Here is a 19,739-nt window from a genome sequence, read left to right as displayed (position 1 = left end):
TCATTTGGTTAGATTCGAATGACTGTCAGCTTTAAATTATTGATGGGCATAGGGGTTAAGTGCCTGGAGCAGTTATGGTGCCTCAAAGAGGATGCTTTTCTTAAAACTCTCTGCCTGTCCCCTGGTTATAGAGTTATACCTAGTACTTTGTGTAAAGTCTGAGTCATCCTTAGAGTTTCCTTTGCTCTTCCGGTCCAGCCCTCCGACTTTCACATGCCTCACGTGCCTAGGCTTCAGCAGAGGAGGCTTTCAGCTCTCCTGCCTGCAATCTCTCTCATGATCTCTAGGTGAAAGCCCATAGAAAAGAATTGACAAGTACGTGCAGATTCCCCTTGAGTCTGAGACTTAGGGATGTTAAATTATCTTAAAAACTCATACTTGGTCTTTTAAAACTGTGTTATATGTTTAGTTGTCTGTGTCTTATCTATGTCTATTCTTTCTCCTACTGCTACTCCGCCAAGGGTGAAAGAAACTTTGTGTCTTTTCTTCTCTAGAAGGGATTTATCACGTTTTTAAAATTTTGGTTTATTCTATTTTTTGAATTATAAGCTCCCTGAGGACTTTAAATAATTATATTATAGGTTATCTAGCTGGTTCTCGTGGTTAGGTAGGAACAATGTTCTTTTGTCCCTTTCATCAACCTAGAAAGAAGCAGATGTCTCCTGGATTGTTTTTAATTCCCCACCATAAACAAATTTAGTCCTATCTGGTCACACACAGGTTGCATAAACATAATATTGAATTTCAATGGGAAGAAACTTCTAATGTAGTTTAGCATGAAAGTCTGTTAAAATTGAACAAGAATAAGAAAATAAAGCTGGGTTTATTTATGTATGTAACCAATGCAACTGAAAGATAATAAGTCTAAAAATCTGTCAAAGTTTGGGACCTCAAGATTTGTATTTAATCGAGCAAATATACCTAATGGGTGCCTGTGGGATTTTGGTGTAAACGTAAATTGCTTTCAAGACTCTCGGTCCAGATCTAGACATTTTTCCCCCAGTGGAAAAACGAGAAACAGCATCTTCCAGCAAGTCAGTCATCCATGATCAGCCTGAGGTTAGGTCAAAGCCATCACTTTTATTATTTCTGTGACAAAAGGAACAAGGCCTATGGAGACTTTTCAATAAAAGAAATCCATCTTAGTCCATTTTCTGTTGCATATAGCAGATAACTACAACTGGGTGATATAAAAAAAAGGAATTTATTTCTTACAGTTTGGGAGGCTGAGAAGTCCAAGGGATAGGGACCACATCTGGTGAGAGCTTTCTTGCTGGTGAGAACTCTACGGAAACTTGAAGCAGCACAAGACATCAAATGGAAAGGGAGCTGAGCATGCTCACTCAGGTCCCTCTTCCTCAGTTTACAAAGCCACCATTCTCACTCCCAAGAGAACCCATTCACCCATGAATAACTTAAATCCATTAATGAAAGCAGAGCCCTCATGCTACAATGACCTCTTAAACACCATACCTCTCCATACTGCCACATGGCGGATTAAGGTTTTTTGTTTGTTTGTTTGAGACGGAGTCTCGCTCTGTCGCCCAGGCTGGAGTGTAGTGGCGCGATCTCGGCTCACTGCAAGCTCTACCTCCCGGGTTCTCGCCATTCTTCTGCCTCAGCCTCCCAAGTAGCTGGGACTACAGGTGCCTGCCACCACATCTGGCTAATTTTTTTGTATTTTTTTTTTTTTTTTTTTTTAGAGACAGGGTTTCACCGTGTTAGCCAGGATGGTCTCGATCTCCTGACTTCGTGATCTGCCCACCTCGGCCTCCCAAAGTGCTGGGATTACAGGCGGGAGCCACCATGCCCGGCCCGGATTAAGTTTTAACATGAATTTTCGAGAAGACATTCAAACCGTAGTGCTATCTTTCTCTAGAAATCCAGGACTGGGGTTTGGATAAAGGCAGAAGAAAATTTATCTATGCTATGTTTCCTATTCTAATGATTTCATATCAGATATGTTCTTCTGTTTTAGCAGCTTATATATCATGAGTACTATATTTAATCAGCCTTACAAAAGACAGGAAGGAAATTGAAATCTCCTTCAACTTTAAGATATATGAGGTTTGCTCAGTAATTCAGAACCAGCCTGGGGAAATTATAGACTATTATCTATAAGAAATAGTGTGCGTAGGTTGAGCACAGTGGCTCACACCTGTATTCCCAACACTTTGGGAGGCCGAGGCAGGAGGATCACAAGGTCAAGAGATCGAAACCATCCTGGCCAACGTGGTGAAATCCCGTCTCTATTAAAAATACAAAAATTAGCCGGGCGTGGTGGCGGGTGCCTGTAGTCCCAGCTACTTGGCAGGATGAGGCAGGAGAATCGCTTGAACCTGGGAGGCAGAGGTTGCAGTGAGCTGAGATCCTGTCACTGATCTCCAGCCTGGGTGACAGAGTGAGGCTCTGTCTCAAAAAAAAAAAAAAAAAAAAAAAAAAAAAAAAAAAAAAAAGAAAAGAAAAGAAAAAAAAGAAAAAAAAAAGAAAAGAAAAGAAAAAAGAAAGAAATATTGTGCATACGTAAATAGCATTTGTCTGTTATTCTCACCCCTCCTCAACACACACACACTCACTTATATATCTTTTGAACCTCCACATTTAGAGACTAGAAATCATTGATTTCTGAATTTAAAACGATGTATTTATAGACATAACATTTTATCCCCTTTAAATTATCTCTTAAAAATAACTTCAATCAAAATCTTTGATTCAGTGGCCCCATTAGGAAACATTCTATGTTTTTTTCTTTAGTGAAAATGTAAGGATAAAACCCATGAAGAATACACGGATTCCTATCAACTTGTTTTTTCCTTCTTTGGTGCTTCAATGTTCAACAAATAAAGTAGTGTCGAAATATTTTAATTTAAAATAAAATCATGAAAGGTCTTCTGTTAGTTTGCAAAACAGATTTGTTGCTTTCCAAGTAGTCTATTTGTCATATTATTTTAAAAGATACTGCAGTGTCCTTGAAACCACATTACAATTCTGTAGCCAGAAGCGTGTTTTCCTGCTGCGATGCCTATTTGCTAAGATGCCTTAGAAACCAGAGGAGTGGGGTAAGTGTCTTCATTAGTAGTATTTTTTTTTTTTTGGAATAAATTATTTTTAAAATTTTTAAAATTTTTTAAAATTGTTAAAACAATTTCTTATGACAGAACAGCCATTACAATGATGATTTTCAAGTGGAATAATTGTAGCAAAGTGTACTGTGTTTTTTATTAGATGTAGTTTATAATAACATACACAAGTTTTTGCTCTATCCTTTGTTATCTGTTTTGTTATTACATTGATTTATATAATTTTACTACATTTTCTATACTCATATAACTAGGTAGATGAAAATCAACTCAAAGCCACAAGCTGGGGAAATTCTGTACAAAGCAGTCATTTAAATGTGTTGGTATTAAGACTGATGATTGTACATATTGTTATTGTTTTTAATGTCAGCCTTACAGAATCTTAAGGGACAAGATAAATTTTTTAAAGTGCTTAGAGTTAGAGTTGGGGCTATCTGTGTATGTTTGCTTTTGTCTTATCAGAGAGTTAGTTGTGTGTTCCAAGGGTAGTCTGGCTTACAAGTAGAGTTTGGGTACTGAGAAGCAATAGAAGTAGCCAACTGTTTACCGGTAGCCTCAAGTAGTGTTGAAATGATTAGTATATTACTAGTTGAAAGTATCTTTATTAATAAAGAACTAATCAAAACCTCTTCCAACAATCATGGCATAAGTTTGGTCATATTTCTTTGTCTACACTCTCCCTGCTTAGTAACGTTAGACAAAGGATTGAGTTTTGGCTCATTGAATTTAACTGGCTAATCTCTATTGTACTGACTTAAAATAGTTTATGCTGCTTGAATAATTGCTCCACGTATTTGAAATTATATTAACTATAAATAAAATAAGACTTCAAGAATATGGTAATCACTTTTTTCAAGCCTAAGTATATGTATCTCAGGAAGATTTTTGTACCTACAAAAATATAAAAATCATTCTCATTTTTTACCAGGATAATCCTGGAAGTTGTCATTAGAGAAAATTATTGTCTACAGTATATATTTATCACACAGATGTTCATTTAAAACGGTAGGCTTTTTTGGCTATATTTATATCAATTTATATTATTTAGTACCTAGACCAATATTACATATATATACACACACAAATATACACATTTATAAGTAAAAATATGTACACATTTATAAGTAAAAATAAACTAATAAAATGATTTATTATACAATATAATTTATGTAAATCCACATATAGAAATATGTATTAATGTTACTGTTCTAGATAATCAGACTGTATACAGTTTGGAAGAATATAGTTCTATTTATAAAACAAAGAAGCAAGTTTTGAAACCTACAATAAAATGGATCTCTTAAATTACCAGGTAATGAAGAGCTGTCCTAAAAAGTGTTACTCTGCTATGAAAATCATGGATAGTAAAGCTCTCTGGAGACACTCTGCAATTTATTATTTACCTTCTGCAATGAAGAATTTATTTTCATGTAGATCAGCATTTATTTTTGTGGAAGGAGAAATACATAGATGCATGAAGATAATATAAATTTAACCAAGAAGAAAGTTTTATAATCAGGGTTAGCAGGAGTAGAAAACCAGCTGGGATGTTGAAGCCATCCAGTTTTGAAGCCTAGCTGCAGAAGCAATAAGGAATGTCCGCTACTCAAAAGCAACAATTTGATTGCCATTTTAGTCCAATCACATTAAGATTAGAGTCAAGAGTATACTCTATTCTCCTATCTTTGCATTTTCCCTGGGTCAAATGGACAACACAGATTCACAGCAATAACCTCCTGACCAATTTTGGCCTAGAGACTTTCCAGTTCATTACCTTCCTTAGTATTTTCATCCTGGGAAAACCAATTTCAATTCTATTAAAGAAATTCTTGTTATTATGCTTCTTTGTCTCTCTGTTTCATTTTTTTAATTTAAAAATTTTTCTTCTGTCTTCTGTGAACATGTTTCAAAAGACAACATCACTTTTTATATTCTGCTGCTTTGAAGTAGGTGGTTTTTATGCTTTTACAATAAACATTAAATTACTATAATGTAAAATTTCAGAAACATGTGGTGATATTTATGGTGAAATGGTATTAACACCTAAAGCATTTTGATTAGTTATTTCCATTCACATTTAATTGAAATATTAAGATGGTCGAGAAATATGTTTTTCTAGAACTTGAAAATTGATTATCTCACATTTATACTTTGCTCTTAAGTTATAGAAAATCAAAGTCAGAGCATTTGCACAGTAATGCCAGTCCCCACTACTTTCTACATATCCTGCATCTTTGTCAGTTATTAAATCAGTGTGCTTCATTTTCCCAGCGCAGACTTATGCTACTGCTGAAGTGATGTGAACAGTTGAAGCAACTGCTTGAATTTTGCCTGAATTTCTCAAATAATCCAAGCAGAAATAGAAAGTTTGCTTGAAGCACTATTGTTATCCTTCTCTTCACAAGTTGAGTCATCCCCAAGTCTGTCAATCAAATGTTCTCTCTGTTAGACGGCTCCACTCTCTTAACCACTATTGCTCAAAATGTTTAGACCTCATACATTTTCTTATTTTATTCTTGGAAACACTCTTCAAAAATATAGGCTTCACTTTAGATAAAGAATATATATGTATATATATCAGAAATGTACTCTGATACACGTGAATTTATTGCAAATAAAATAATTTATTAAACATTTCTATAGAAAAATTCCCAACCCTTTATACTAACCCAATTACATTTTCTCTACTATATAAGTCATTATGAAAATAGGCATACTATACATGGCTATAAACTATTATGAATTTCTAAAGAAACATTAGAATGTACACACCTAAATATGTTAGTACCTTCAAAGTAGTCACTTTTAAGTATTGTGTTTTTATACAAAAGTGGCTACAACTTTGCAGAAAAATTATTTTGAATATTTTTGGAGAATCAACTTGAATGTCTGTTATAGATTCATTCAAAATCTATAATTCTTTTTCTATAAAAGGTGTACTTAATCATCAACAACCCTATGTCCCATAATCAATCTTATCAGGGATTTTTTTAATGTTAAAATTAGAAATTTGAGCCTGGTTATCTGGAAGCTCCTTGTGTTATCCATCCAAATTATGATCTCCTTACACTCTTCAAAGTGACCAATATCCTGATTTTTATTTTCAGAAACTGCTTTGCCTTTTTACGATTATTATCATTCAAGCGACCATCCTTAGATTACTGTTTAGTAATTTTAAATTTAGTAAATAATTTAGTAATTAAATTTAAAATAGTAAATTAAAATTTTTTGACATTTATTTCAAGTCTCTCTTAACAAAGTCATTTTTATCCCTTTATTAAAATTGTTTTTCATTAATTATTAAGTCATTTAACATATAAAACTTTTCATAGTCTAGAAGTTGCAGATTGCATGCTTCTTGTGTAGTGCAAAATGCTACATTGTTCTCCCTATTTCCTACAGACTGGGAGCTGGATCCAGACACTTCATCAGAATCAAGTTTGATACCTTTGACAAGACCATGGGTGGTGATGTGCATACAGTGTGATACCGTGTATGTGTGTGTGTGCGTGTGTGATTATTTCAGGAGGCATATCTCTCCAGTTTGGATTCTTTTTGGTGTTAGCATCTGTTGCTGTCTGGTGCCTAAAAGCTTTATTCTATTGGGGGTTGTAAAATGATGATATTCTATTATTTTCATTTACTAACTGTACTGATTTTATTTTAAAAAACGTATTTTTAAAAATCTATTATTTAGTCACAGAGTAGTAAGAAAGGCAGGTTGAATGCTTCAGTGCTTTTATTTATCAGGAGGTCTTGTGAATTATAACAACTTCTTGCTTCTTTGAACCCAGGGAAAATAAGCTGGCCTAGCCTCTTACAGGATAAGAAATCACCTGGAGAGAGGGAGCCAGGTGGCTTCCAACATGCAAATGATGTTATCTTGAATCACAAAACCTCTTTCTCCCCCTGGCTACCAGCTGGCTTCCACTGTAGGAGTTATCCCAGAAAAGACCAGCAGCAAGAAACCACCCAACAAATGGCAGGGAAACTGTATATACTGTTTTTATACATACATCGGTATATATATATATAAACACACACATATGTATATATAGGCACACACACGTATACCCACAGCATATATCTATATATGTATAAAATATAAACACATATATGTATGTATTAATGAAAGAGAACTTTTGTTTGAGAATCGAATTTGGAGCTAAAAATTAGAATTCTAAAATTCTAAACAAATGCTAACTTAGATAGTCTAGATTGTTTGAATTATAATCCAAAATAAATGGAAATTCGGTATTCAATTCAGAGTAGACAATATTGTACCTTACCTTTTGACAGTGAGAAGTTGATGGAACAATCAGTCTTACTGATATCTCATATCTCTAAAATCTACAATAAAGTGTGCTTCACTATAAGAAATCAGGTCTTCTTTAAAGGCACACTAAGTTGCATTCCTAGAAAACAATAACTAATTTTTGTCTTTACTCAATGTTATCACAAAAAACATATATCCTTACATAGGTTTTTTAGTAACTTTTAGAAATATAGAGAAAGTTTGGTCAGAAGCCATACCCTATCATAGAAATAGAAAAAAAAATATTTGTTATGGGAATTTGATTATTTACAAATTGATAACTAATAATATGATTACATTACCTCCCCAGAGTAACCTGGAGATTAAAACAAATTATCCTTACCAAAGTGAAACCAGAAACAATAAAGAAATGCTGTGTGTGAAACCTTGTAGATCAAAGGACACATCATGGGTACAAAGCAATTTCCTAGATTTTCTAGAGAATTATGCAGTGAGAAACCATTTCATGTTATTTCTTAAGATAATGTGAGAACTCCTTCAATTTTATACTCCAATGATCTTAGACCCTTTCGAAATGCACAAGTTATTTCCTGTGCAGAAGAAGCTGATATATATTTATTTGGTTTAATGATATGTGTGCAGTTGATTGTATTACATTCTTTTTATAAAGTTGATATTAAAGGGAGTAGTGAAAATTAAGGTATTCATCTTGTCTTTTTTTATGCCAATTGGATTATCCACAAGGAAAGTTTTTTTATGCTACCATTTAAAATAACATTTATTTTACTTATTAAAAGCTCCACACTACTTTTTATCGTTTTTCATTAGAAATATTTTTAACATGAAATGTAGCAATACAATATTTAGCCTGATTTTAACAGATCAGATGTGCTAGTGCTCTCCATTCAAGGCTGGCCATTATCACATTGCCCTTTCTCAAATGGTGTTTGGAAAACATCTTTTGAAATTGTCTTCAAGATTTTTTGGAAAATGGCAGCAGTGTTGGCAGCATTTTGGGGAGGACTGTCTGTAATCTACATACAAGCAGAAGAGGGATTAGAGAGCTAAATTAAATACACATGTTCAAAATTTATAACAAAACTAGATGGCAAAGTATCCCCAAGAACTGCAAATTACAAGGTAGAGGGATCAAACTGGCAGTACATAGTAACTACGTGCTATATCCACCTGTGCAGAAGAAACCGGAAGGAAGCAATGGGATGACTGATAGAAAAGAGAACATGGGACCCCCAAATAGCTAACGGTTATGCACTAGAAGCCATCAAAGATCAATTGGCAATTAGTAGTTGAAAGAGGTGGGGGAGTTGCTCCCTCTAATAATGGGTGACTACATGGAGTCCATGGAAGATCTGAAGAGACTTGGGCATTTGCTACCCTGTGAGCTCTTGAAACTGACCAGCCAAGATGCTCTTCTATATGGTCATCACACGGTTTGGAGTAGAACTAAATTAAGCAGGACAGAGATGAAGGAATAAGAATAGCCGGTTGAAAGGTTGAAAGCAGGCTTGGAACTTAATGCAAATAATTTCACAAAGTAAGCTGTTATCTTTTAAAACTTAAATGAAACTTCCCTAAAGTTGGGAAAGCTATCTCGTCTAAGCCCTCTTCTAACAGTTTATGAACATTAAAACCACATACATATAAGCAGCAGAAAAAAAATGTCAAATTCCACATGAAGTTACTATAAGGTAAAAGGAATAAAGAGAATTACTTCCCTATAGAAAATAAAAGCCCACCAGGAAGTAAAGCTCAATACAAAAGAACAGATCAAAACTCTATTGTACTATTTCAATATAAGTTAAAATATATTAAGAACAATGATGCAACCTAACAGAAATCAACATACTTGAATGAGAAAACCCCAATGAAGCGGCAGACTCAAAAAAATGATTAGGAACAAAAGAAAAATGTTTTATATATGAAAACTAAGGTAGAATAGAAAAAGAATAAAAACAGATAGTGCTCTATTAGAAATATAAGCTAAAAGGAAAATAAATTAAATATCAAAAATAGTGAGTTGGGCAAATTACTTGAGGCCAGGAGTTCAAGACCAGTCTGGCCAACATGGCAAAACCCATCTCTACTAAAAATACAAAAATTAGCCCAGCGTGGTGGTGCATGCCTGAAGCCTGGGTGATAGAGCCAAACCCTGTCTTAAAAGAAAAAAGAAAGAAAAAAAAGAGACAAGAGGATTTGAGTGAAAATGACAGATACTGATGATAAGCAATAAGATCAAGAGAAACTTCCTTGAGGAACTGAAACTCAGGAACCTCATCTATACCTGGACATCATCTAAATCAATAAATCTTTAAACTTGAGTCTGAGCTTGATGTTATATGTAGTGTAAGACTTTTGGGTGATTTTACAAATAATGCAAGAAGGTACATAATGTGTTAGACAGAGAATAAGTTGGTAGTCTTAAAATTTTTGTACATTCTTCCCATAAGATCAGGGAACTGTGTCCCTTTCTCTTGAATTTGGGCCAGCATATGGCTGCTTTGACCACACAGTATGAGGAAATTCATAAAAGACTCTGTCACTTCCACCTTATTCACTGGGAATAATGAAGCCCTCAGTTTCCATGTAAAATTTCAAACACCCTGAGACCACCAACTGTAGAGGCCTCACATAGATACTTCACCCAGGAGTTCCAGCTAAGTCTGGCCTGTCCAAGCACCAGATGTAAGTGAAAAAGCTATTCTGCAGCCCCTGACATTGCAGAGCAGAAAACAGCTGTTTCCTTTGTGCCCTTTCCAGGTTTCTTTCCCACAAAATCTGTAAACCAAATAAAATTGTTTTGTGCTGTTAAGTTGTGCAGCATTTTGTTATGGGACATCAATACATAATCTAGCACATCTTCTGGAATTTAAAGAAAAGGAAAGCAAATATTTTAGATATATAGAACAAAAAGAGCATGTGACTTATGTTGAAAAGAAAATTAAATTATCATCAGACTTTCCAACAGAAATGCTTTATTTCAGAAGAAAATACAGTAAATATGTAAGGTTCTCAATTAAAATGTAAGACAAGTTATTATATTCAGTAAAACTGATCTTTAATTATGAAACTGTTGTTAACACATAAAACTCAGGGAGTATCATTCACTTGCTTTTATCTTAAGATATAGTCCTTAAAACAAGTTTCAAACAGCAAGAATGACTATAGAAACATTAATGTAAGGACTTGTGGTGAGCAATAAATACATAGTTACATGTAAAACTGTGGTTTAGTGAGGGTTAAATGGGAGACAGCATATTGTATGACTAGAAAATCTGATGATGTAGATATAATAAAATATTAACATATGCAATAAAAATGGAGAATGCATGTTTTTACTTAATTTATTTTTTATTATATACATTTAAGGTATGCAGCATGAAACTTTGATATACATATACATAGGGAAATGATTGCCACAGTCGAGCCATTTAATATATCTATCAGCTAACATAATTTGTGTGTGTGTGATAAGAGTGTCAGGCTTATGAGCCCAACCTAAGCCATTGTATCCCCTGTGACCTGCACTTATACGTCCAGATGGCCTGAAACAAGTGAAGCACAAAAGAAGTGAAAATGGCCAGTTCCTGCCTTAACTGATGACATTCCACCATTGTGATTTGTTCCTGCCCCACCTTAACTGAGCAATTAACCTTGTGAAATTCCTTCTCCTGGCTCAGAACCTCCCCCACTGAGCACCTTGTGACCCCCGCCCCTGCCCATAAGAGAAAACCCCTCTTTAACTATAATTTTCCACTACCCACCCAAATCCTATAAAACGGCCCCACCCCTATGTGCATGACATTTGGTGGTGTGACTCGGATCGGGGGACCTCCCTTGGGAGATCAATCCCCTGTCGTCTTCCTCTTTGCTCCGTGAGAAAATCCACCTATGACATTGGGTCCTCAGACCAACCAGCCCAAGGAACATCTCACCAATTTTAAATCGGGTAAGTGGCCTCTTTTTACTCTCTTCTCCAACCTCTCTCACTATCCCTCAACCTCTTTCTCCTTTCAATCTTAGCGCCATCTTTCAATCTCTCCCTTCTCTTAATTTCAGTTCCTTTCCTTTTCTGGTAGAGACACAGGAGACGTGTTTTATCCGTGAACCCAAAACTCTGGCACTGGTCATGGACTTGGGAAGACAGTCTTCCCTTGGTGTTTAATCACTGAGGGGATGCCTGTTTGATTATTCACCCAAGTGTCAGAGGTGTCTGATCACTGTGGGGATGCCTGCCTTGATCCTTCACCCTTAGTGGCAAGCACCACTTTTCTGGGGGGCAAGTACCCCCACCCCTTCTCTCCATGTCTCCACCCTCTCTTTTCTCTCCACTTTCCTGGGGGGCAAGCATCTCCCACCCCTTCTCTCTGTGTCTCTACCCTCTCTTTTCTTTTCACTTTCATGGGGGGCAAGCACCCCCCACCCCTTCTCTCCATGTCTGTACCCTCTCTTTTCTCTGGGCTTGCCTCCTTCACTATAGGCAAACTTCCACCCTCCATTCCTCCTTCTTCTCCCTTAGCCTGTGTTCTCAAGAACTTAAAATCTCTTCAACTCACACCTGACCTAAAATCTCAATGCCTTATTTTCTTCTGCAATGCCGCTTAACCCCAATACAAACTCGACAATGGTTCCAAATAGCCAGAAAATGGCACTTCTGATTTTTCCATCCCACAAGATCTAAATAGTTCTTGTCATAAAATGGACAAATGGTCTGAGGTACCTGATATCCAGGTATTCTTTTACACATTGGTCCCTCCCTAGTCTCTGTCCCCAATGCAGCTCGTCCCAAATCTTCCTTCTTTCCCTCCCACCTGTCCCCTCAGTCCCAACCCCAAGTGTTGCTGAGTCTTTCCAATCTTCCTTTTCTAAGGACCCATCTGACCTCTCCCCTCCTCCCCAGGCTGCTCCTCGCCAGGTCGAGCCAGGTCCCAATTCTTCCTTAGCCTCCACTCTCCCACCCTATAATCCTTCTATTACCTCCCCTCCTCACACCCTGTCTGGCTTACAGTTTCATTCCACGACTAGCCCTCCCCGACCTGCCCAACAATTTCCTCTTTAAAAGGTGGGTGGAGCTAAAGGCATAGTCAAGGTTAATGCTCCTTTTTCTTTATCCGACCTCTCCCAAATCAGTTCGCATTTAGGCTCTTTTTCATCAAATATAAAAACCCAGCCCAGTTCATGGCTCGTTTGGCAGCACACCTGAGATGCTTTACAGCCCTAGACCCTGAAGGGCCAGAAGGCCGTCTTATTCTCAATATGCATTTTATTACCCAATCTGCTCCCGACATTAAATAAAACTCCAAAAATTAGATTCCAGCCCTCAAGCCCCACAACAGCACTTAATTAAGCTCACCTTCAAGGTGTACAAGGTGTACAATACCAGGTGTACAATACAAGGCCTACAAGGTGTAGAGGCAGCCGAGTAGCAACATATTTCTGAGTTGCAATTCCTTGCCTCCACTGTGAGACAAACCCCAGCCACATCTCCAGCACATAAGAACTTCGAAACACCTAAGCCACTGTGGTCAGCTGTTCCTTCAGGATCTTACTCCTCCTCCCCCAGGATCTTACTTCAAGTGCTGGAAATCTGGTCACTGGTCCAAGGAGTGCCCACAGCCCAGGATTCCTCCTAAGCTGTGTCCCATCTATGCGAGACCTCACTGGAAATCGGACTGTTAACTCGCCAGGCAGCCTCTCCCAGAGCTCCTGGAACTCTGGCCCAAGGCTCACTGACTGACTCCTTCCCAGATCTTCTCGGCTTAGCGGCTGAAGACTGATGCTGCCCGATCACCTTGGAAGCCTCCTGGACCATCACAGATGCTTTGGGTAACTCTTACAGTAGAGGGTAAGTCCATCCCCTTCTTAATCAATACAGAGGCTGCCCACTCCACATTACCTTCTTTTCAAAGGCCTATTTCCTTTGCCTCCATAACTGATGTGGTTATTGATGGCCAGGCTTCTAAACCTCTTAAAACTCTCCAACTCTGGTGCCAACTTGGACAACATTCTTTTATGCACTCTTTTTTAGTTATCCCCACCTGCCCAGTTCCCTTATTAGGATGAGACATTTTAATTAAATTATCTACTTCCCTGACTATTCCTGGGCTACAGCCACACATCATTGCCGCCTTTTCCCCAGTTCAAAGCCTCCTTCGCATCCTCCTCTCATATCCCCCCAAATTTACCCACAAGTATGGGACACCTCTACTTCCTCCCTGGCAACTGATCACACGCCCATTACTATCCCATTAAAACCTAATCACCCTTATCCCACTCAGCACCAGTACCCCATCCCATAACAGACTTTAAAGGGATTGAAGCCTGTTATCACTCGCCTGCTACAGCATGGGCTTCTAAAATCTATAAACTCTCCTTACATTTCCACCATTTTACCTGTCCAAAAACCGGACAAGTATTACAGGTTGGTTCGGGATTTGCACCTTATCAACCAAATTGTTTTCCCTCTCCACCCTGTAGTGCCCAACCCGTACACTCTTTTGTCCTCAATACCTTCCTCCACAACTCACTATTCCATTCTTTATCTTAAAGATGCTTTTTTCACTATTCTCCTGCACCCCTCATCCCAAACTCTCTTTGCTTTTACCTGGACTGACCCTGAGACCCATCAGTCCCGGTAGCTTACCTGGGCTGTACTGCCGCAAGGCTTCAGGGACAGCCCTTATTACTTCAGCCAAGCTCTTTCTCATGATTTACTTTCTTTCCACCCCTCCACTTCTCACCTTATTCAATATATTGATGACCTTCTACTTTGTAGCCCCTCCTTTGAATCTTCTCAACAAGACAACCTCCTGCTCCTTCAGCATTTATTCTCCAAAGGGTATCGGGTATCCCCCTCCAAAGCTCAAATTTCTTCTCCATCCGTTACCTACCTCAGCATAATTCTTCATAAAAACACATGTGCTCTCCCTGCCCATTGTGTCTGACTGATGTCTCAAACCCCAACCCCTTCTACAAAACAACAACTTCTTTCCTTCTTAGGCATGGTTGGATACTTTTGCCTTTGGATACCTGGTTTTACCATCCTAACAAAACCATTATATAAACTCACAAAAGGAAACCTAGCTGACCCCATAGATCCTAAATCCTTTCCCTACTCCTCTTTCCATTCCTTGAAGACAGCCTTAGAGACTGCTCCCACACTAGCTCTCCCTGACTCATCCCAACCCTTTTCATTACACACAGCCAAAGTGCAGGGCTGTGCAGTCGGAATTGTTATACAAAGACTGGGATTGCGCCCTATAGCCTTTTTGTCCAAATAACTTGACCTTACTGTTTTGGGCTGGCCATCATGTCTCTGTGCGGCAGCTGTCACTGCCGTAATACTTTTAGAGGCCCTAAAAACCACAAACCATGCTCAACTCACTCTCTACAGCTCTCATAACTTCCAGAATCTATTTTCTTCCTCACACCTGATGCATATACTTTCTGCTCCCCAGCTCCTTCAGCTATACTCACTCTTCATTGAGTCTCCCACAATTACCATTGTTCCTGGCCCTGACTTCAATCTGGCCTCCCACATTATTCCGGATACCACACCTGACCTCCATGACTGTATCTCTCTGATCCACCTGACATTCACCCCATTTCCCCATATTTCCTTCTCTCCTGTTCCTCACCCTGACCACACTTGGTTTATTGATAGCAGTTCCACCAGGCCTAATTGTCACTCACCAGCAAAGGCAGGCTATGCTATAGTATCTTCCACATCTATCATTGAGGCTACCACTCTGCCGTCCTCCACTACCTGTCAGCAAGCCAAACTCATTACCTTAACTCAAGCCCTCACTCTTGCAATGAACTATGCGTCAATATTTATAATGACTCTAAATATGCCTTCCATATCCTGTACCACCATATGGTTATATGGGCAGAAAGAGGTTTCCTCACTACACATAGGTCCTCCATCATTAATACCTCTTTAATAAAAACTCTTCTGAAGGCCGCTTTACTTCCAAAGGAAGTTGGAGTCATTCACTGGAAGGGCCATCAAAAGGTGTCAGATCCCATTGCTCTAGGCAACGCTTATGCTGATAAGGTAGCTAAAGAAGCAGCTAGTGTTCCAGTTTCTGCCCCTCATGGCCAGTTTTTCCCCTTCTCATTGGTCACTCCCACATACTCCCCAACTGAAACTTCTACCTACCAATCTCTTCCCACACAAGGCAAATGGTTCTTAGACCAACGAAAATATCTCCTTAAAGCCTCACAGGCCCATTCTATTCTGTTGTCATTTCATAACCTTTTCCATGTAGGTTACAAGCTGCTAGCCCACCTCTTAGAACCTCTCATTTCCTTTCCATCATGGAAATCTATCCTCAAGGAAATCAGTTCTCAGTGTTCCATCTGCTATTCTACTACCCCTCAGGGATTGTTCAGGCCCCCTCCCTTCCCTACACATCAATCTCAGGGATTTGTCCCTGACCAGGACTGGCAAAATGACTTTACTCACGTGCCCCAAGTCAGGAAACTAAAATACCTCTTGGTCTGGGTAGACACTTTCACTGGATGGGTAGAGACCTTTCCCGCAGGGTCTGAGAAGGCCACCACGGTCATTTCTTCCCTTCTGTCAGACATAATTCCTCAGTTTGGCCTTCCCACCTCTATACAGCCCAATAACGGACCGGCCTTTATTAGTCAAATCACCAAGCAGTTTCTCAGGCTCTAGGTATTCAGTAAAACCTTCACACCCCTTACCATCCTCAATCTTCAGAAAAAGTAAAACAGACTAATGGTCTTTTAAAGACACGCCTCACCGAGCTCAGCTTCCTACTTAAAAAGGACTGGACATTACTTTTACCACTTGCCCTTCTCAGAATTCGGGCCTGTCCTCGGAATGTTACAGGGTACAGCCCATTTGAGCTCCTGTATGGACGCTTCTTTTTTTTTAGGCCCCAGTCTCATTCCAGACACCAGCCCAACTTGGACTGCACTCCAAAAACTTGTCATTCCTACTATCTTCTGTCTAGTCATACTCCTCATACTCCTATTCACTGTTCTCAACTACTCATAAATGCCCTGCTCTTGTTTACACTGCCTGTTTACACTGTTTCTCCAAGCCATCATAGCTGATATCACCTGGTGCTATCCCCAAACCACCACTCTTAACTCGCTCTTAAAGTAAATGAATAATATTTGCTGGCAGGACACACTCCAATACGTTCACCCTGATGAAGTCCTATTCTTTACTTTTATACTCACTCTTATTCTCTTTCCCATTCTTATGCCACCCTCTACCTGTCCCCAGCTATCTCCACCATACTATCAATCTCACTCACTCTCTCTTAGCTGTTTCTAATCCTCCTTTAACAAACAATTGCTGGCTTTGCACTTCTCTTTCCTCCAAAATCGCTGAGGCCTCAACTTACTCAGTGCTAAAAAAAAAGAGGACTGTATATTTTTAAATGAAGAGTGTTGTTTTTACCTAAATCAATGTGTCCTGGTGTATGACAACATAAAAAAACTCAAGGATAGAGCCCAAAAACTCACCAAACAAGCCAGTAATTACGCTGAACCCGCTTGGGCGCTCTCTAATTGGATGTCCTGGGTCCTTCGAATTCTTAGTCCTTTAATACCTGTTTTTCTCTTTCTCTTATTTGGACCTTGTGTCTTCCGTTTAGTTTCTCAATTCATCCAAAACCATATCCAGGCCATCACCAATCATTCTATATAACAAATACTCCTTCTAGCAACACCACAATATCACCTCTTACCACAAAATCTTCCTTCGACATAATCTCTCCCACTCTAGGATCCCACGCTGCCCCTAATCCTGCTCAAAGAAGCCCTGAGAAACATCACCCATTATCTCTCCATACCACCCCCCAAAAATTTTCGCTGCCCCAACACTTCAATACTATTTTATGTTATTTTTCATGTTAATATAAGAAGGCAGGAACGTCAGGCCTCTGAGCCCAACCTAAGCCATCGTATCCCTTGTGACCTGCACGTGTATGTCCAAATGGCCTGAAGCAAGTGAAGAATCACAAAAGAAGTGAAAATGGCTGGTTCCAGCCTTAACTGATGACATTCCACCATTGTGATTTGTTCCTGCCCCAACTTAATTGAGCAATCAACCTTGTGAAATTCCTTCTCCTGGCTCAGAACCTCCCCCACTGAGCACCTTGTGACCCCTGCCCCTGCCCATAAAAGAAAAACCCCCTTTGACTGTAATTTTCCACTACCTACCCTAATCCTATAAAATGGCCCCACCTCTATCTCCCTTTGCTGGCTCTCTTTTCGAACTCAGCCCGCCTGAACCCAGGTGATTAAAAAGCTTTATTGCTCACACAAAGCCTGTTTGGTGGTCTCTTCACAAGTATACGTGTGAATAAGAGTGCTTAAAAGTATTCTCTCAGCAAATTTTCACTGTAAGATAGAATATTCTTAGCTTGCCCTCATGCTGTACATTAGATCTCTAGATTTGTTCATCTTACATAAATGTAAGTTGGTGCCTTTTGATCTGCATCTTCTCATTTTCTCCCTCTTCCCACCCCTGGTCACCGCAGTTCTACTACCTGTCTCTATGTATTTATTGTTCTGTTTTGTTTTCAGATTCCACATACAAGTGAGATCCTGCAGTAATTTTCTTTCTCTGTCTGACTTATTGCAGTTGGGAATGGCAGTATCTGCTTTTTTAATGCTGAATAATATCCCATTATACATATATATATATATGTTTAAATGTATAAAGAAACCATAGTTTCCTTATACATTCACCTGTTAATGGGAACTTAGATTGTTTCCAGATTTTTTATTTTTATTTTAGAGACAGAGTCTCACCCTGTCGCCCAGGCTGGAATGCAATGATGTAGTCATAGCTCACCACAGCTTTGAACTAAAGGACTCAAGGCATCCTCCTGCCTCAGCTTCCCCAGTAGTTAAAACCACAAGTGCACACCTCCACACCTAGCTATTTTTTATTATTGATTTTTTGTAGAAGTGGGATCTCCCTGTGTTGCACAAGTTGGGTCTTAAACTCCTGGCCTCAAGCATTCCTTCTGCCTCAGCCTCCCAAAGTGCTGGGATTAAAGCCATGAGCCACTATGCCTGGCCCAACAGCTTGGCTATTGTGAGTAATGTTGCAGTGAATAAGGGAGTGCAGATACCTCTATGAGGTAGTGATTTTATTTTGTTTGGGTATATACCCAGGACAGGGATTATTGAGTCACACAATTGGTTTATCTTTTAATTTTTTGAGGAACTGCAATGCTGTTTCACCTAATGGTTGTGCCAGTTTATATTCCCACCAAAAGTGTACAAGGGTGTTTTTTTTCCCTTTTACTCTTAACTACAATTGTAATTTCTTGTCATTTTGACAATAGCCATACTAAAAGGAGTGGGATGATACCTTGATGTTTTGATTTGCATATCTCTGATAGTTAATAACGTTGAGCACCTCATCAAATACCTACTGACCATTTTCTTAAGGCTAGTTCAGTGACCTGTTGGCCATTTTTTATGTTTTCTTTGGATAAATATCTATTCAGATCCATGGCTTATTTTATTTTTTTATGTTTATTTATTCTTTGCTATCAAGTTATGTGAGTTCATTATATATTTTGGATATTAACCCCTTATCAGATATATAGTTTGCGAATATTACCTCCCAATCCATAGACTGCTTTTTCATTTTCTTGATTGTTTCCTTTGCTCCACAAAAGCTTTTTATTTTAATGTAGTCCTACTTGTTTATGTTTGCTTTTTTTGCCTGAGCTTTGGTGTGATATCCAAAAATAGTCATGGCAAAGGCCAAAGCCTTTTCCTATTTTCTCCTAGGAGATTTACAGTTTCATGGACAGTATAAGAATACAGGTTAGTTCCTTTGCATGTGGATATCTGGTTTTCCCAACAGCATTTATTGAAGATACCATTTGTTTTTTTCTCTATTGTGTCTTCTTGGTGGCCTTGTCAAAAATGAGTTGACTGTATATCCTTGGTTTCTCTATTCTGTTCCATTAATCTGTTTGTTTTTATGTCAGTACCATACTTCATTGATTACTATAATTTTACAGTATAATTTGTAATTTATAATATAAAAATCAGAAGTATGAAGCGTCCAACTTTGCTTTTCTTCCTCAATATTGTTATGGCTATGTGGGTTCTTTCACAATCCATACGAATTTTAGAATTGTCTTTTCTATTTTTGTGAAAAATGCAATTGGAATTTTGTAATGTGTATCTTTTGCCAGTTTATTTTAGACTTTGTTATTAACGGTTTTATCTTTTAACTCTTGCACGTCATCATTAGAGTCCTAGAGTATTCCAAAAAATGGCACTTTTTACTTACACCATTGAGTTTTGTACTTTCATATGTTTAATGCTATTACTTAGGAGCTTTTTGTTGCAGT

The sequence above is a fragment of the Pan troglodytes genome, chromosome 2 (assembly GCF_028858775.2).
Source record: "Pan troglodytes isolate AG18354 chromosome 2, NHGRI_mPanTro3-v2.0_pri, whole genome shotgun sequence".
Taxonomy (NCBI): Eukaryota; Metazoa; Chordata; class Mammalia; order Primates; family Hominidae; genus Pan; species Pan troglodytes.
Note: the sequence above shows the minus strand (reverse complement) of the source record.